At 46.2% G+C, this 20,722-nt stretch overlaps 1 long non-coding RNA gene across 12 annotated transcripts in view; it reads right to left on the bottom strand.

Moving 5' to 3' along the window:
- LOC137312934 (uncharacterized) overlaps window positions 1-20,722 on the bottom strand; it is a 146,850-nt gene that overhangs the window by 8,477 nt on the left and 117,651 nt on the right. For 11 of the 12 annotated variants that reach the window (XR_010960919.1, XR_010960918.1, XR_010960913.1 and 8 more), the window contains one exon: window positions 14,811-14,976. The exons of the other annotated variant lie outside the window; for it this stretch is intronic. This is a non-coding gene — a long non-coding RNA (uncharacterized lncRNA). The remainder of the gene's footprint in view (window positions 1-14,810; window positions 14,977-20,722) is intronic. 12 annotated transcript variants of the gene reach the window in all.

The raw sequence follows: 20,722 nt of genomic DNA, 5'->3' as shown, positions 1-20,722 counted from the left end.
GATAAGACAGGTGTCCCAGAGTGTCAGCTCTCTGACCGTTCAAGGTTCAAGATTGGAAGGAGACGCGCATTGCATCAGGCCCATCAGATTGTTTGATCGGACATTGAAGCGGGAGCTTTACTCTGAATCTAACCCGTGCTGTACCTGCCCTGGGAATGTTTGATGGGACAGTGTAGAGGGAGCTTTATTCTGTATCTAATCCGTGCTGTTCCTGCCCTGGGAGTATTTGATTGCGGCAGTGTAAATGGAGCTTTACTCTCCTTCTCACCCTTGCTGTACCTGCCCTGGGAGAGTTTGATGTGTCAACGCAGAGGGCGATTGACCAGAGACCCATGTGTCGCTGGCAGTATAACTCGATGCTGCTGGATGAACCTGCTCTGACATCAGTAACTGTCTCAAAATTAATACTTATTGAGCAAAATTTTATGGGTTCAAAATCTGTGACATTAATCCAACAGCGCTCTTATCATAGAAGAATAAAACATATAAGAAATATTTAACTGTGCACGGAAGCAGGGACAAAATCTGTTCCACCTTCTGTCTCTCTCTCCCTGCCTTACCAAATCCCTCGGTCTCGTTTTATCTCACTCTTTCCCTCTTTGACTTATTTTATTTCTCTCTATGCTTTTCTTTCTCTGCCTCTGATTTCTCTGCCTCTGTTTATTTATCTCTCGCCCTGTCACTCCCTGCCTCGTTCTCCCTCTTTCATTCACCTTTACGGGGATTCTTTTTTCTTTCTCTCAATTCCTCTCTCTCTACCTCTCGCTTATTTCACTCTGCCTCGTCTCTCTTACACTTCCTGCCTTCCTCTCTTCTCTATCTCACGTTCCCTCTTCTTGCCTCGCACTAATTCCCCCTCACTGCATCTGTATCGTCCCTCTTTCTTCTCTCTGCCTCGTTGTTTCTCGCCACTTCTGTCGATTTCCTGTCTCTCTCTCCTCTTTCTATCTCTGCCTCATTCTCTTCCTTTCCATCTCTGCTGCTGTATCTTCCCTCCCTCCTTTCTATCTCTCTGCCTCATTCTCTCTCTCATACCCTCTCTTCTCTCTCTCGCTCTCTCTAAGTCTCTCTCTCTCTTATTTCCACCTGACACTGTTTCCTAGCTGCCTTTCACTTACTCACTTTCTCTCTCTGTCCTTGTCTTCTTTCTAAGTTAAGAAGTTGCCTGAAAGGAGGTAAAACGAAGGTTCACAAGGTTAATTCCGGCTCCCTAGATTCATCTTTGTTTGTGGAAATACGCTTGGCAGAATAGCAGGTATTGCTTGCCAGCTATTCAAACATTTCAGATCAAATTAGAAAATGAACAAACAGATTCAGTTACAGAGACGTACTGTCAAAAATGATGAAAAACAAGGTCCAGAAGATTTACAGAGAGAAGCAAATCAGAGGCATGTATAATTCCTGGATAAAGAAGAGGGTGTATATGTCACTTGAAGATGGAAGGTAATAAAATTTGTTCAGGAATCGAGGTTGGATGAGAAGTGGGGGCAGAGGTGCGGCACAACTTAGAACCAAAAGCAGGCTTCCCTCTCGAGCAATGGCAAAGTCTTCCAGGACCACAGGCCACTGGTGGGCCTTGCACATCCTCAGCAGCTCATTTGCGAACTAGGGGTGCAACAGGAATATCCAAACACAAACAATTTCACACTGATGCAACAGGACTATCCAAACACAAACAATGTCACACTGACCCCAGCCTGTACTCTGAACACATTGAATGAGCTGATCACAGCTTCTGCACCCCTAGTTCGCAAATGAGAGAGAGAAGGTGAGCACAAGAAGAGAAACAGAGACAGAGGGGAAGACAGAGAAAGACATTGGGGAGAGGGAGAGAAACTGACAGAGGGCCAGACAGAGAGAGAAACAGAGAGAGAGAGAAACATGGGAGACAAACAGAGAGAGGGTGAGACGGCGACAAAACGAATGATAAAAACATGACAGAGAGAGAGAGTGGAATGAGAGAGAGAGAGAGTCCGAGAGAGAATAAGAATCAGAGCATCACAGGGAGGGGAAATCACCACATTACCGGAAAGGTGTGATTGCACAAGAGGGGAGGCAGGTGAAATTGACGAGGATATCGCCAGTGCTGGATAATTTTAGCTGTGGGACAGAATTGGTTTTCTTCGGAACAAAGGAGGCTGAGACGAGATTTAATTGAGGTGCATGAAATTATGACGGGAGCAGATAGAGTGGATTGAGGTGACTGGATGATTGACAGCTGCAGACTGCAGACTGCAGTCAGTCTCCCTGGGGAAGACAGGGGATTGATTGACAGCTGCAGACTGTCGACTGCAGGCAGTCTCCCTGGGCAAGACAGGGGATTGATTGACAGCTGCAGACTGCAGACTGCAGGCAGTCTCCCTCGCGAAATGTGGGTTGATTGACAGCTGCAGACTGCTTGTGGTTGGTTGCATGCAGGAAGTTCCCTCCAACGGTTTGTTTGATTGGCAGCTGCAGAGGATTTGTTTCCCGGGAACGCCATCAATGCAAAGTAAAATGAAAGCACAACAACCACCGTTCGGCCATGGTCGATTAGCTCCGTTATTTAAAGCGTGCTATTGATATTACAAAGATGGCGGGTTCGATACCTGTTAAGGTAGTGAACCTTCCTATTATTAAGAGCGCAGTTTCTGCTCTTTGTTTTTGAGCGAATTATAAATGCAAAGTTTGGAAGGAAATTCACTCAGAACAGAGCATCGGAGAAGCATTTTCACGTTGGTGCTGTCAGTCCCGGATCATTCTGTCCCTGTTTAAAAGGGGTGCGCTGTCAGTCCCGGATCAATCCGCCCCAGTTTAAAAGGGGTGTTCTGTCAGTCCCGGGTCATTCTTCGCCTGTTTAAAAAGAGTGTCCTGTCAGTCCTGGGTCGAAGACTCAATTTACTGTTCAGAGCCTAAACCCGTAGACGGCTCGTTCACACTGGAGATCACAACCCACTGAGGGGAACTGGGGCATGAAAAGCTTTCAATTAATGAAACAAATACTTCAAACAGGAAGTATTGACCCTACACAGAAATACGGAGATCAGAGGAGAGAACAAGCTGGATGTCTTTTCTCTGGAAATGAGAAGACTGAGGAGTGACGTCATAGAAGTCTTTAAGTTTAATGAAGGGTTTGATAGGGTAGACGGAGAGAAGATGATTCCACCCGCGGAAGGGAGCAGAACTAGGGGTTATAAATCTAAGATAGTCACTAATATATCCAATATTAATTCAGGAGACATTCCTTTCCCCAGGGAGTGGAGAGAGTGAGCAACTGGCTACCACAAACGAGTTGAGGCGACGAGCAAAGATGCTTTTAAGGGGAAGCTAGATAAATACACGAGGGAAAAGGGAATCGAAGGATATGTTGATTGGGTTCGATGAACAAGGGTGAAAGGAGGATCATGTGCAGCATAAACAACGGCATGGACTCTTTGGGACGAGTGGCTTGTTTCTGTGCTGTACAGTCTATGTAGTAGTAAGAGAAAGAGAGAGAGTAAAGGGAGAAACAGAGAGTAGAGGGAGAGAGAGAGAGCACGAGAGAGACAGACAGAGAAAGAGATTGAGTTTTAGGAACAGAATATCGAGAAAGAGAGGAGGGATAAGTAAATAGAGGCAGAAGGAGATGTTTTGGAAATGCCTGTGGGCTGTTGGCAGCTGGACAATAGCCACTTGTTGCTGCTTCAATGGATTTGTTCCAGGAAGAATGTCGACCATAACAGCAAATTGTATCTTAACATCAATCGGACTGAAAGACTGGAGCAGAGCATCGATGGAAGGGAGAATGAGCGAGAATGGGGGAAGGCATTGATCTCAGGGAAAGGCACAGGCTCCATCCCGGTCTCCGTCAGTAGATATCACCCGGTGTGGGATTGAGACCCACACACAGAGCATGGGAGAGTGCAGAGGGAGTTTTACCCTGTATCTCACCTATGTTGTAACAGCCCTGGGAGTGTTTGATGGGACAGTGTGAAGGGAGCTTAACTCTGTATCTAACCTGTGTTGTACCTGCTCTTGGATTGTTTGATGGAACAGCGTAGAGGGTGCTTTACTCTATATATAACCCCTACTTCACCTGCGCTAGGAGTGTTTGATGGGAGAGTGTAGAGGGAGCTTTACTCTGTTTCTAACCCTGTTACTGCCCTGGGAGTGTTTGACGGGACAGTGTAGAGGGAGCTTTACTCTATATCTAACCCCTACTTCACCTGCGCTGGGAGTGTTTGATGTGACAGTGATCCATTTATATCTGACCCATTTTATACCTGTCCTGGGAACAGTTTAAACGAAGGTGGTTGATATTTGCCATGCCTCATATTCCAAAGCATTAAGTTCGTGACAGTGTTTATGTTGGTGAGCGCTGTTATTACAAAAATCTTTCTGTTCACAACGGAAGGTTCTGTCTCTCACTGGTGTTCAGTTACTCGAGCAGTTCCTTCACATGTCAGTGCTCAGTGTGGCAATTGTATCATTGGGGGCATCAATCCCAGTGCCCACCATCGTGCAGACACAGAGAGAGTAGATCGTAGTCCAGACAATGAGAGATGAAAACACAGTCCAGACACTGAGAGAAAAGATCAGACCGGGCATTGAGAGAGGAGATCACAGTCCATACACTGAGAGAGGAGAATAGAGTCCAGACGCTGAGAGAGGAGATTACAGTCCAGACACTGGGAGTGGTGATCACAGTCCAGAATCTGAGAGAGGTGATCACAGTCCAAATACGAAAACGATATCACAGTCTAGTCACTGAGAGAGGAGGTCACGGTCTAGACACTGAGAGAGAGGATCACAGTCCAGACACTGAGAGAGGAGATCACAGACCAGACACTGAGAGAGGAGATCACAGTCCAGACACTGAGAGAGGAGATCACAGCCCGCACACAGAGAGAGGTGATCACAGCCCAGAATCTGAGAGAGGTGATCACAGTCCAAACACTAAAAGGATATCACATTCCAGTCACTGAGCGAGGAGGTCACGGTCTAGACACTGAGAGAGAGGATCACAGTCCAGACAGTGAGAGAGGAGATCACAGCCCGGACACAGAGAGTGGTGATCACAGCCCAGAATCTGAGAGAGGTGATCACAGACCAAACACTAAAAGGATATCACATTCCAGTCACTGAGAGAGGAGGTCACGGTCTAGACACTGAGAGAGAGGATCACAGTCCAGACAGTGAGAGAGGAGATCACAGCCCGGACACAGAGAGTGGTGATCACAGCCCAGAATCTGAGAGAGGTGATCACAGTCCAAACACTAAAAGGATATCACATTCCAGTCACTGAGAGAGGAGGTCACGGTCTAGACACTGAGAGAGAGCATCACAGTCCATACACTGAAAAAGGAGATCACAGTCCAGAAACTGATAGAGGAGATCACAGACCAGGCATTGAATGAGGAGATCGCAGTCCATACACTGAGAGATGAGATCACAGTCCAGACACTGATAGAGGAAATCACAGACCAGGCATTGAATGAGGAGATCACAGTCCAGACACTGAGAGAGGACATCACAGACCAGACAGTGAGAGTGGTGATTACAGTCCAGAATCTGAGCGAGATGATCACAGTTCTAACACTAAAAGGATATCACAGTCCAGTCACTGAGAGAGGAGGTTACGGTCTAGACACTGAGAGAGAGGATCACAGTCCAGACACTGAGAGAGGAGGTTACGGTCTAGACACTGAGAAAGGAGAGCACAGTCCAGACACTGAGAGAGGTGATCACAGTCCAGACACTGAGAGTATCAGGAGCAATTTTTTTTTAAAAACAGGCACTCAAGGGTTATAATCTCTGGATTATTACCTGAGCCACGTGCAAATAGTCGTTGGGATTAGCAGATTAGAGAGGTGAACACATTGATGAAGGAGTGGTGTGGGAAGGAGAGGTTCCATTTCGTGGGACACTTGCACCTGTACTGGGACAGGAAGGAATTGTACCGTTGGGACCGGCTCCACCTGATCTCGGTGGGAACAGGGTCACAGCGCCATGGATAAATAAGGCCATAAACTAGTAAATGGGGGTAGGGCTCATTGGAAAAGTAATATAAATAAAAAATCCAGAATATAAAGGAAGAGAGTAGAGTGATAGTCAGAAATTATGCTTTAGGTACTACAGGTAAATGAAAAACTGAAAGATGTAAAGTAATTAAATCTGGAGATAGAAATAAGGAAAGTGTGAGAAATACAACATTACAATATGGGTAGGGTGTGTGGCCCAAATAAGCGTTCTTTATACAAACGCATGGAGTATAAGTAACAAATTGAATGAAATTCGGGCACAATTTCAACCGACAGGGCACGACATGTTGGCCATTACTGAGGCATGGCTGCTCAACAGTCAGGAATGGGAACTGAATATATCAGGTTATAAGGTCATAGGAATGATAGAAAAAATGGGTAAAGGGGGAGGACTATCCTAAGTGATTAAGGATGTAATTACTTCATGATAAGAGAGGACATAACGAGAGGGAGGCAGGCAGTGGAAACTTTATGGGTCGAATTAGGAAATAGAAAAGGATTTAAGACCAAAGTGGGGGTTGTGTATCGACCCCCTTGTAGTAGCTGTGAAGCGGCACAATGTATAAATGCGGAGAATAGACACGCATGTAGCAAATGCAGTGTGGTTTTAATGGGGATAGATTTTAACCTTCATATGGAATGGGATGAACAGACGAGCTCATATCAGAAAGGTAACGAATTTCTTGAGTAGGTTCAGGAAAGCTTTCTGCAACAAGATGTCCTGGGACCAACAAGGGTGCAGGCTTTACTCGAATTAATAATGAGTAATGAGGCAGATTTAATTAACAGCCTAACGGTGCATGAACATTTATCTAAATTGGAAAACTGCACATGTCACTCCACTATTTAAGAAAGGTGCCAGTAGCAAACCTGGGAATTATAGACCAGTTCGCCAAACATCCGTTTTCGAGAAATTACTCGAGTCTCTCATTAAGGATAGTGACTGAACACCTTGAACATTTTCAGCTGATCAGTAAGAGCCAGCATGGATTTTGTTTTGAAGAGGTGACTAAAGTAGTGGACAGCGGAATGTCTATAGATGTTGTTCATATGGACTTCCAAAAGGCATTCGATAAAGTCCCTCAGAAGAGACTGTTCGCTAAAGTTGAAGCTGATGGAATTGAGGGGAAATGATTGACCTGGTTAGGAAATTGGCAGAGCGGCAGGAGACATTGGGCCAGAAATCGCTGCGAGCGGCGAGGCAACACTCACTGCAGCTCTTGCGAATTAAATTAACAAAAATACTGACTGTAGGCTCTGTGGCGATGAATTCCTTGATTTCGAACTTCACAAAAATTTTGCATCATCAACCCAGCCTCTGAGCAGCGTGATTTGCTGCGCAGCTGGAAATGTGTGTGAGGAGAAGACACGCCCACAAAATTCGTGAGGACGAGAAGTCCCGCCCACAGAATCAGGCTGCATTGCTCAAACAATCAAGCAGAATTCATTCCTTTCAAGTTGGCATTCTGTATGGCATTGTAAATTTAAAAAATCAAAAACCAATGAAATAATTGAATTAAGTTAAAGAGACAGAAGGGAAAAGTTTAAAAAATAATATTGTAATTTTAATTCTTCTTCAATAACCAAAAACTAATAAAATAAGTAGTGATATGAGAGCCCTCGTTTTTAAAAGATAATCTTTACTTGTTTGGCAGTCATTAAAACTTACCGAGCTGTTAAAACTCTGTTTGTCTTTATTTACTAGAATGCTACCTGGACATCAAGGGTTAAATTTTGAAGAGAGATTACACAAACTAGGGATGCATTCTCTGGAATTTAGAAGATTAAGGGGTGATTTGTTTTAATTTTTCAAGATATTAAGGGGAACTGATAGGGTAGATAGAGAGAAACTATATCCGCTGGTTGGGGAATCGAGGACCAGGAGACATCGCCTAAAAATTAGAGCCAGAACTTCGAGGAGTGAAGTTATGAAACATTTCTACCCGCAAAGGCATTCGACAAGGTGCCACATAAAAGATTATTACTTAAGATAAAGAATCACGGGATTGGGGGTAATATTCTGGCATGGGTGGAGGATTGGTTATCGAACAGGAAGCAGAGAGTTGGGATAAATGGTTCATTTTCGGACTGGCAACCAGTAACCAGTGGTGTTCCACAGGGGTCGGTGCTGGGTCCCCAACTCTTTACAATCTATATTAACGATTTGGAGGAGGGGACCGAGTGCAACATATCAAAATTTGCAGATGATACAAAGATGGGAGGGAAAGTAGAGAGTGAGGAGGACATAAAAAACCTGCAAGTGGATATAGACAGGCTGGTTGAGTGGGCGGAGATTTGGCAGATGCAATATAATATTGGAAAATGTGAGGTTATGCACTTTGGCAGGAAAAATCAGAGAGCAAGTTATTTTCTTAATGGCGAGAGACTGGAAAGTACTGCAGTACAAAGGGATCTGGGGGTCCTAGTGCAAGAAAATCAAAAAGTTGGTATGCAGGTGCAGCAGGTGATCAAGAAAGCCAACGGAATGTTGGCTTTTATTGCTAGGGGGATAGAATATAAAAACAAGGAGGTATTGCTGCAGTTATATAAGGTATTGGTGAGACCGCACCTGGAATACTGCATACAGTTTTGGTCTCCATACTTAAGAAAAGACATACTTGCTCTCGAGGCAGTACAAAGAAGGTTCACTCGGTTAATCCCGGGGATGAGGGGGCGGACATATGAGGAGAGGTTGAGTAGATTGGGACTCTACTCATTGGAGTTCAGAAGAATGAGAGGCGATCTTATTGAAACATATAAGATTGTGAAGGGTCTTGATCGGGTGGATGCAGTAAGGATGTTCCCAAAGATGGGTGAAACTAGAACTAGGGGGCATAATCTTAGAATAAGGGGCTGCTCTTTCAAAACTGAGATGAGGAGCAACTTCTTCACTCAGAGGGTGGTAGGTCTGTGGAATTTGCTGCCCCAGGAAGCTGTGGAAGCTACATCATTAGATAAATTTAAAACAGAAATAGACAGTTTCCTAGAAGTAAAGGGAATTAGGGGTTATGGGGAGCGGGCAGGAAATTGGACATGAAGCTGAGTTCGGATCGGTCAATGCCCTGTGGGTGGCGGAGAGGGCCCAGGGGCTATGTGGCCGGGTCCTGCTCCGACTTCTTGTGCTCTTTAGATTTGTGGTTGGGATCAGATCAGCCATGATCTTATTGAATGGCGGAGCAGGCTCGAGGGGCCGATTGGCCTACTCCTGCTCCAATTTCTTATGTTCTTATGTTCTTAAAGGGTGGTAGATGTTTGAACTCTCTTCTGCAAACGGAAGTTGATGTTAGCTCAGTTGTTAATTTTATAGATAGATTTTTGTTAACCATGTGTTCAGGGACTATGGGATTAAGGCGGGTAAATGAAGTTCGGTCAGAGATCCGCCATGATCCCATTGAATGGCGTAACAGTCTAAAAGGGCGAAATGGCCAACTCCTGTTCCGACGTTCCTGGTCAATGTCACCACAGACCACAACCTCAAGCAGGCGGCGCTGCTGATCAGCCGTGACGGAGCAGAGAGACAGAGAAATGGGCAAGAGAAAGAGAGACATACGCAAAACGAGTGAGAAATGGGGAGTGGGAGGGAGAGAGAAAAATAAAGACATAGACAGATAGTTGGGGAGAGTGAACAAGAGAAACAGACAGCGGACAAAGAGAAAGAGAAACAGAGAGGAGAGAGCAAGAGAATGAGAGAAACTGGGGAGACAGAAACAGAGACAGACGGAGAGGGAGAGACGCGGGTAAAGGGGGAGATTGATGAGGGGAAGAGAGAGAGACAGAGAGAGAGACGCAGAGGGGGGGGGGTGGGGAGAGAGCGATGGAGTGGGTGACAGAGAGATAGCATAGAGAGGCAGAGAATCAGAAGAGAGAGAGAGACAGAGAGAGAGACATAATTATAGAGACAGAGAGATGGTGGGGGAGCAAGAATGAAAGACAGAAACAGAGGAACAAACAGACAGACAGAGAGGGCGGAGGGAGGAAGAGAGAAAGGGAGAGACGGGCATAGGTTGGAGAAGAAGAGTGGAGACGGAGAGTGGAGATGGAGAGTTGAGACGGAGAGTGGAGAATGAGAGACAGATTGGAGGGAGAGAGACCGGGAGACAGAAACAGAGAGAGGGAGAATGACGACATTGAGAGTGGCAGAGAGACAGGCAGATTGTAAGGGTAAGCATAATCGAGACAGAGAAATAGGACGGGTGAGGGAGAAGAAAGGGACAGACAGAGGGAGAAACAGACAGACAGAGAGAGAGAAACAGGGGAGGCAGAGAAAAAAGGAAGACAGAGAGTGAGAGACGGGGATGGATCAGAGAGTGTAGATTGAGGGAGACAGAGAGAGAGACAGCGATTAGAGACAGAGATAGAAGTGTAGACGCAGAGAGACTCGGACAGAAAGAGAGAGAGAAAGAGAGTGGAGGGTAAGTACCGGGAAAGAAAGAGAATCAGAGGGAAATAGTTAGAGGGAGAGAGAAAGAGACAGAGTTAAAGAGTATAGGGAGAGTGACAGAGGGAGGGACAGATAGAGAGAGGATGAGACGGGGATGGTCAGAGGGTGAGAGATAGGGAGAAAGAGAGACAGAGAGATGGGGCTGGGTCAGAGAGTGTATTCGCACAGAGTGTAGTCGCACAGAGTAAAGTGGCAGAGGCAACGAGAAAGAGTAAAGGGGAAGCGTGAAATTGAAGGTGAGATATAGAGAAAGGGAGAGAGTTCGTGATTGAGAGAGGTGGAGAGGGAGAGAGTTGGAGAGTAGATGGTGAGAGTGAGGGGAAAGAGTGAAGAACGAAAGATGGAGTCACAGTGGAGAGGCAGAGAGACACCGAGAGGGAATATGAGGATATGCGTGTGGGTGAGGGGGGGCGGACAGACTGTGAGAGTCTGAATAATACAGACAGAGAGATGGTGGTGGTGAGGGAGAAAGAAAGAGACAGACAGATAAAGAAACAGAGAGAAACAGGGGAGACAGAGAAACGGAAGACAAAGAGTAATGGATGGGGATGTGTCAAAGAGTGAACAGAGAGAGAGAGAGGAAGGAAGTGGGAGAGACATGGAGTAGAGGGTGAGAGCGAGTAGAGAGTGAGGAGAGTGTGACAGACAGAGAGAGAGAGGCCGAGAGAGAGAGAGGGTCGGGAGAGCGAGTAGAGAGAGAACACGAGTAGAAAGCGAGAAGAGTGAGACACACAAATGGAGAGAGGGGTAGAGGGAGGGGGACAGGGAAAGTGGTAGAGACTCCCAGCTACCGATCTTCTCCTCATATCAGTCAACACAACAACCGAAACCTTCTCAAAATATCCCTCAACAAAACTTACCACCTTCTCACCATATCCAGCAACCCCACCGACCGAATTTCTCCCCATATCACTCAACCCCACCGACACACATTCAAACAATATCCATCAATCCCCACTTAAACACATTCTCCACATTTCACTCAAACTCCACATAATCACTTTCTCCACATATCCCCCACAAACGGCTACCAAAGTTCACTTCCATACCTCTCACTACCTTCGCCTCACCTTCTACCAAGATCAGTCAACCCCACCTAACCACCTTCTCACAATATCTCTCAATCACAACCTACCCACCTTATTAACATTTCCCACAATCACACTTACACAACTCCTCACCATATCCGTCGACCCCACCTACCCACCATCTCCCCATTTCACTCAATTACACCTACCCATCTTCATACAAAATCCCTCAATTCCAAACTACCCATCATCCCCCGTATCCCTCAATCGCAACCGACCGATCTTACCCCCAAATACCTCAATCCCCACCTACCAACATTATCACCTTATTCCTCAATCCCACAGACACAACTTCCCACCATATCTCTCAATACCACCTAAACACCTCGCATATCCCTCAAACCAGAGCTACACACCTTCTCCCCATAACACTCAACCCGACCTACTCACATTCTCATTAGACCCCTCAATCCCAACCAACACACATTCCCACCATATCCCTCAAACCCAAACTAACCAGCTTCTCCTCATATCCCTCACTCACACCTACCTATCTTCTCCCCATATTCCTCAATCCACACCTACCATCTTCAGACCAGATTCCTCCGACACTCCTATCCACATCCCCAAAGACCACAATCCTCACCCACCCAACCTCTCGCCATATCCCTCAATCGCACCTACCCACCTACACACCTTCTCTCCACATGCCTCAACCCCACCTACCCACCTTCTCACAATATCCCACAATCCCCACCACCCACCATCCCATCATTTCACTAAATCCCTACTTAAGCACCTCCTACACATATCCCTCAACACCACCTACTCACATTCTCATCTCATCCGTCAATCCACACCGACCCACCTTCCCCACTTATCCCTCAATCCCCAACTACCGAACTTCACAACAATTCCTTCAATCCCCACCAACCCATATTAGCTCCTTATACCTCAATCCCACTAATCAACTTCTCACCATATCCCTCAATCCACAACCACCCAACTTCTCACCATATCCCTCAATCGGGCCGACACAGCTACCCATATCCCTCAATTCACAGCTGCACGCCTTCTCCCCATAACACTCAACCCCACCTACCCACATTCTCAAAACATCTCTCAATCACCACCGAAACTTCTGTGCACCATAACGCTCAATCCCCACCGAACCGCCTTCTCAATAATGTCCCTCACTCATGCTTACCCATCTTCTCCAAATATTCCTCAATCTACACATATCCATCGACTCACCAAATGACGAAACTCACCTACGCACCTTTTCAACAAATCTCTAAACCCCACCTTCCAAGCTTCGACCCATAACCCTCCTAACTACCTTCACGCCATATCATTCAATCCCCAACTACTCACGTTGTCCCAATCCCTCAAAACCATCTACCCAACTTCTCATCATGTCAGTCAATCCCAACTAACCACATCACAATATACCTCAATCAACACCTCCGCACCTTCGCCTCATATCTCTCAATCCCACCTCCGCAACTTCTCAGCATTGCCCACAATCCCCAGGTAACTACCTTCCCTCAGTATCCCACAAACTCATCGACGCACCATCTCCACAGATCACTCAAACACACCAAACCGCCTTCTCACGATATCCATTATTACCACTTACCCACCCTCTCAACATATCCGTCAACACCACCTACCCACATTATCCTCATATCCCTCAATCCCGACCTGTAAAACTTCTCCCCGTATCACACAACCCCAACTACCAACATTAAAAAATAACCTCTATCCACAACTACCTCCCACATCCCTCAATCACCTGTACACATCTTTCCGCCATATCCCTCAATCCCCACTTAATCATGGGTGACTTTCATCTGCATATATACTGGCCAAACCAAATTAGCAATAATACTGTGGAGCATTATTTCCTGGAGTGTGCACGAGATGGTTTTTCAAACCAATATGTTGAGAAGCCAATTCGGGAACAGGCTATTCTAGATTGGGTATGGTGCATTGAGAAGGGGTTAATTAATTAAATTGTTGTGCGGGGTCCTTTAGAGGAGAGTGACCGTAACATGATACAATTCTTCATTAAGATCGAAAGTGAAGGAGTGCAATCCGAAACTAGGGTACTAAATCGAAGGTATGAGGAGTGAGTTGGCTATGATAGATTTGAGACCTTCATTAAAAGACATGACGGTGAATAGGCAATGTCTAACATTTGAGGAACGAATGCATGAATTGCAACAGTTATATGTTCCATTCTGGCACAAAAAGACAAAAGGACAAGAGGCCCAACCATGGCTAACAGAAGAAGTAAAGGCTAGGATGCGATGCAAAGTGGAATCATAACATTTTGCCAGAAAATGCAGCAAGCAAGAGGATTGGGAACAGTTTAGAACGGAGCAAAAAAGGGTCAAGAGATTGATTAAGAGGGAAAATAGAGAATGAGAGTGAACTTGCAAGGAACATAAAAGCGGACTGTTAAATCTTCGACAAACGGGAATATTGTATTGAGATACACGATCAGCCATGATCATATTGAATGGTGGAGCAGGCTCGAAGGGCCGAATGGCTCACTCCTGCTCATCTTTTCTATGTTTCTATGACTCGGTGGACTAGATTTCCACCTTCAGCAGGTGGTGTCAGATCGACCGTCCATTCCACACCCTGTCACATTTTCACTTCCATTTACTTCGATACCATTAAAAGTAATTGACAGAATATTATGGGCTGATTGCATGCAATTTCCTAAAGTGCTCTGCCGGGGAGTGACGCTCCACCGCAAGTTCCACTGCCCGGATTGTGAGTCCGCTGAAGGTCGAATTAACCCCCGGTGATGAATGGGGGAGAACAAAACCAGGCACGGCCTCGGTTTCGCACTCTCCACTATTTGTTTGATTAGTTTCCGTGTTCGGTCTTAGAAATTTTAACCGTTTTAATATTTTTGTTCTTGAAATGTCTCTCATTTACTCCGCAGACATTTTTGTCATCTCTCAATTCCTCAATATCCTGAAATAGATTCCAGGTCAGTCAACGCATGAAATTTCCTCTAACTCCTGTTTGTCGCATCCGTTCTGTCCTTTTCCCAGTTCCACTAAAACTGTTTCACTTTGTTTTCAGTCCACACTAGAGTTATTCCTGAACCGTTACCCTGTCCTTTGTCCAGATACTGACCGATCCGCTGGGTATTTTCACCTCTTCCTTTCATTGTTTCAGATTCACTATAATTGCAGTTTGACCCATTTTTTTCCAGTTTGGTCTGTTTCTCTTCTGTTACATTCTCTGATTCTAAGATCTGATTTCTTGTTGGTTTTGTGATGTTTAAATAATCCAAACTCATCCTGTTCCCCTCCCACTTACCCGATGTTCTTGTCCACAGAAATGCTTCTCGTATGTTGTCAACGAACTGACTCCGTCCACCCCTTCTTCAACTGCCGGTTCTAGTCTGTCCCGGTAGAATTTCGTCAACTGGATAAGTTGGTAACCGGCAGACTTTGTCCAGAACTCAGTGATCGCAGTGTTCGGTCTGTGAACAACAATGGAGAAAAATACACATTATCGACATTCCATCCGGGTGGCTATATTTGCTCTTACACCAAACGGCTGACGCCTCCTGTGAGCCACGTTTTCAAATTCCTTCTGAAAACCCATATATGCCGCATGTGTTACAATACATTGACCTATATAGTCACGTCTCAACAAGGCTGTCTCAAATTTGTCAAATACAATGTCAAATGTCTGCAGTTAATCCGTTCTCACCTTCGCCGAATTTGATATGCTCACTAATTACGTGTCTGTTTAAAAGGGATGTGCTTTCTGTCCCTGATCATTCTGTGTCTGTTTATAAGGGCTGTGCTGTCAGTCCCGGATCATTCTGTGCCTGTTTGAAATGGGTGTGCTGTCAGTCCCGGATCATTCTGTGCTTGATTAAAATGGGTGTGCTGTCAGTCCCAGATCAGATAATCAAGTTGCTGTGCAGAGCCTGAACCCATAGACGGCTCGATCACACTGGAGGTCACAGCCAACTGAGATAAACTGGGGCATAAAAAGCTTTCAATTAATGAAAAAAGTACTTCAAACAGGAAGTATTGACCCAATACAGAAATACGGAGATCAGAGGAGCCCGTAGGTAAGGCAAAGCAGTTATGAACGGAGATTTTACTTTTCACATAGACTGGGACACGTTGGCAATACATTTCTAGAATGCATCTTGGACAGTTCTCTGAAACAATATCATGGAACTGAGAGGTTACACATGTCAGGAAATAGAGAACAAGCTGGGGCTCTTTTCTCTCAAAAAGAGAAGACTGAGGAGTGACGTGACAGAGGTTTTTAAGATTAATGATGTGTTTGTTCAGGTGGATCTGGAGAAGATGTTTCCACTTGAAGGGGAGACCAGCCCAAGGGTCATTATTATAAGATAGTCACTGATTAATCGAATTGAATCGAAAAATGAATTCAGTGAAAACGTCTTTACCCAGAGACTGGTGAGAATGTGAAACTCGCTACCACAAAGGGTAGTTGAGAAGAATCGCACAGATGCATTTAAGGGGAATATGGATAAACACATGAGAGAGAAAGAACATATGAACATAAAATATGGGAGCACGAGTAGGCCATCCGGTCCCTCGATCCTTCTCCACCATTCAATCAGATCATGCTTGATCTTCTACCTCAACTCCACTTTCCCGCCCGACCCACAAATCGCTTGATTCACCGAGAGCCCAAAATTCTATCAATTCCAGCCTTGAATATCCTCAACGACTGAGCATCCCCAGACCTCTGGGTGGAGAATTCCAAAGATTCACATCCCTCTGAGTGAATAAATTCCTCCTCATCTCAGTCTTACATGGCCCACCCCTTATCTGAAGACTATTTCTTCTTTTTCTAGACTCGACAGCCAGGGGAACAATCTCTCCGGATCCATCCTGTCAAGTCCCCTCAGAATCTTATATTCTATTTTAGATGTTTCAAAGAGATGTCAGAGGAATAGATGGACATGTTGATGGTGTTAGATGAAGATGGATAGGCGTGGGGTGTTTTATAGAATAAGCACCGGCATGGACCTTGTGGGGTGAATGGCCTGTTTCTGAGCTGTGCAGTCCACATAATTCTGGAACCTTAGCCTATATTCGGCCCGTCATGCCCGCGCTAGCTTTTTGAAAGAACTGCCCAATTTAGTCTTACATCCCAGCGATTTCCCCATCACCCTGCAAATTATTCCTCTTCAATGAGATGTCCAATTGCCTTTTGAAAGTGCATATGGAATGTGGTTTCACCGTTCTTTTAGGTATTGCACTCCATCTCATAACAAACCTCGGTGAAAAAATGTTTCTTCATTTCCCATCGAGATGTATTGCCAATTATTTTTTATCTCACAGAGGAGCGGTGGGGAGAGAGAGAGAGAGAGAGAGAGAGAGAGTAGAGGGCGTGAGAAAGACAGAGTAGAAGGAGATAGAGAGGGTACAGACAGAGAGAGTAGGAGAAAGAGGAGAGTAAGGTGAGGAAGAGAGATCGAGAGAGGTTGGAAGGAGACAGAGAGAGTACAGAGAGATCACGAGAGACAGAGATAGAGAGAGAGTAGGGTGAGAAAGAGAGAAACAGAGAGAATAGAAGAAGACAGAGAGGGTAGAAGGGTATAGAAGAAGAGAGGATGAGACAGAGACAAGCGGAAGATAAGGAGAACACAAAATGAGAAATAGAGTCAAAGGGGACGACAGTGAAAGACCACGGAGAGAGTGACAGAGAACGACAGAGGGACAGAGAGAGGGAGAGAAACAGACAGAAAGAGAAACAGGGAGAGACGGACGGAGAGAGGGAGAGACAGGGACAGAGCGAGTGATTGAGACTGGTCAGAGAGAGAGGGAGTCGAGTGTGAGAGCGAGAGAGAGAGACAACAAGGATCACAGCATCACAGGGCGTTGGAATCACTGAGAATGGGGGAAAGCAGTGATCTCTGGAGAAGGCCCAGGCTTCATCCCAGTCTCTGTTGGCAGATCTCACCCGGTGTGCGACTGACACCCACACAGAGAGAATGGGAGAGAGAAGAGGGAGCTTTACTCTGTATCTAAACTCTGTTGTTCCTGCCCTGAGAGTGTTTGATGGGATAGTGTAGAGGGAGCTTAACTCTCCATCTCACGCGTGCGGTACCTGTCTTGGGAGTGTTTAACGGGACACTCTGGAGGGGCTTTCACTCCATATCTAATCCGTGCTGTACCTGTCCTGCGAATTTTTGATGGGACAGTGTCTTGGGGCCTTTACTCTGTATCTAACCGGTGCTGCACCTGCACTGGGAGTACTTGACGGGACACTCTGGAAGGGCTTTCACTCCGTATCTAATCCGTGCTGTACCTATCCTGGCTGTGTTTAATGGGACAGTGTAGAGGGGGGGTTTCTCTGTATCTAACCTGTGCTGTACCTGCCCTGGGAGTGTTTGATGGGACAGTGTGGAGGGGGTTATACTGTGTATCTAACTCGTGTTGTACCTGACCTGGGAGTGTTTGATGAGACAGTGCAGTGGGGGATTTACTCTGTATCTAAACTGTGTTGAGCCTGCCATGGGAGTGTATGATTGGACAGTGTCGAGGGGGCTGCACTCGGTATCTAACCCGTTCTCTTTCTCACGTGTGAACAGTTCAGACTGAAGTGGTTGATATTCCTCATGCCTCACATTCCGAAGCATTAAACACTGTGACAGTGTTTTATTTTGCTCCGCCCTGTTATTATAAAACTCTCTCTGTTCACCTCAGAATGTTTTGCCTCACGCATGGATCCGTGTTCCACCGGCAGATGCCCCACGGGTCAGTGCTGAGTCTGGTTATTGTACCATGGGGTCTATCACTGCCAGTCAACATCATGTGCTCGCGAAAAAGGCCCAAACCACCGACTCCATCCCTCTCCCTGGCGAACGTCTGGTGCAGGAACAGACCATTCACAACCCTCGACGTCTGATTTGAACCTGAGCTGAAACTCGGACCACATATTCTTTCCATCACCAAGTCCGCCTACTTCCATCTATGTATCTCGACCGTCTCCGCTCCCGCCTCTTCTCACCGATTGCTGACACCCTTGTCCGTGCCTTTGTTACCTCGAGACTGGACTATTCCTATGCTCTTCTGGCCAAACTCCCATCTTCCACCCTTCATTAACTTCAGCTCATCCAAAATTCAGCTGCCCGTAACCTAATTCGCACAAATTCCTGTTCAATCATCACCCCCTGTGTTCGCATTGGCTCCCGGTCCGGCAAAGCCTCGATTTTAAAATTCTCATCGTTGTGTTCAAATCCATCCACGGCCATCTCTGCAACCTCCCCCAAGACGACGACCCCATCCTCCCCCACTGAGGTCTCTACGCTCCTCCCATTCTGGCCTCTCGCGCATGCCCGAATTCCTGCACTGCACCATTGGTGGCCGTGCCTTCAGCTGAATGGTCCCTAAACTCTGGAATTTCCTGCCTCTGATTCACTCTCCTCCTTTATGACGCTACTTAAAATGCACCTTCTCACGATATCCCTCAATCCACAACTGCCCACCTTCTCCCCATATCACTAAGCCCCACCTACCCGCCTCCCCCCCTTATCCCTTAATCCCCAACTGCAAGCCTTCTCTCCCAATCGCTAATCCCGACCGACCACCGTCTCAACATATCCTTCAATCCCTATCTACCCACCTTCCCACCTTCCAACCATATCCCTCAATCCCCAACTAGCAAACCTTCTCCCCACATCCCTAAATCCAACCTACCCACTTTCGACACATATTCCTTAATCTCACCAATCCATCTTCTCCCCATATTGCTCACTCTCAACTACCAACCTTCGCCTCTTATCCCTCATTCCCACCTACCCACCTTCTCAAGAGTTCAGAATATACTCCTTTCATTAAGGTGAGTTTGGAGATTGAGAATCACTCCTAGGAGTATTCCAGTTTCTGAAGGGGTATAAAGAGCTATTTTGTTCCTGATACTCAAACTTTCCTTCAAACTCTGAATCAACTCCCAGACTAACCTGGTTGACTTAACTGCCCTCTGAAATATGGCCTCGGTATCAGACAGGCGCACCGAGCCCAGACGGGCCTGCAAAGTCCTTCTCACTAACGACTGTGAACATGTGCCAAAGTTGGGAGATCTGTCCCACAGACTCGTCAAGCAATAACCTGACATCGTCATTATGAGCCGGGGCTCAGGAGGTAGCGTCTGTCCTCAGAGTCAGAAGGTCGTTCTCTCGGACCCCACACACACCAGAGACTTGAGCATCTTAATCCAGGCCGACAATTTCCTGTGCCAGTACTGTGGGAGCGCTGCACGCTCAGAGGGTCAGTACTGAGTTAATGCTGCATTGTCAGAGGAGCAGTACTGAGGAAGCGCCGCACGGTCGGAGGCTCAGTACTGAGGGAGTGCTGCACTGTCGGATGGTCAGTACTGAGGGAGTGCTGCACTGTCGGAAGGTCACTACTGAGAGAGCGCTGCAGTTTTGGAAGGTCAGTACTGAGGGAGGGCTGAACTGTTTGAAGTGTCGTCATTTGGATGAGATGTTAAACCGAGTGCGCTCATCTCGGTCTGAAATGGCCGACCCCTTATCTGGGGAATGGGGAATGACTATTCCCCATTGTTCCAGATTCGCCAGTCAGTGCATCTATCCTGTCAAGTCCATCAATCCTGTCAAGTCCCCTCAGAATACTATGTGTTTCTATGAGATGAGAAAGGAATAGGATATGTTGATGGGGTTAGATGAAGTAGGGTGGTGGGAGGCTCGTGTGGAACATAAACCCCGACATGTATCTATTGTACCGAATGGCCTGTTTCTCAACTGTACAGTCCAAGTATTTCTGGAATCTTAGCATACATTGGGCCCATCATGACTGTGCTGGTTCTTTGAAAGAACTCCCCAATTTAGTCCTGCACCCCAGATTTTGCCCCATAACCCTGCAAACTAGTCCTCTTCAATGATATGCCCACTTGCCTTTTGAAAGAGCCTGGGGAATGTGGTTCCACCGCTCTTTCAGGAAATGCATTCCAAATCATAACACACGTCAGTGAAAAAATGTGTTCAAATTTCCCCGAGGTCTTTTGACAATTATTTTATTATCACAGAGAGGAGAAATAGAGAGTGAGACAATATTGGGCTGAAGAAAGAGAGAGAGTGTAGACAGAGACAGAACGAGTATAGTGAGAGAGAGAGCAGGAGAGAGAGAAAGACATAGAGAGAATTAGGTGAGAAAGAGAGAGAGAGAGTAGAGGCAGAGGCAGAGGACAGGATGAGACAGGGTAAGAGA

The sequence above is a fragment of the Heptranchias perlo genome, unplaced genomic scaffold (assembly GCF_035084215.1).
Source record: "Heptranchias perlo isolate sHepPer1 unplaced genomic scaffold, sHepPer1.hap1 HAP1_SCAFFOLD_44, whole genome shotgun sequence".
Taxonomy (NCBI): Eukaryota; Metazoa; Chordata; class Chondrichthyes; order Hexanchiformes; family Hexanchidae; genus Heptranchias; species Heptranchias perlo.
Note: the sequence above shows the minus strand (reverse complement) of the source record. Positions and strands in the feature narration are given on the sequence as shown.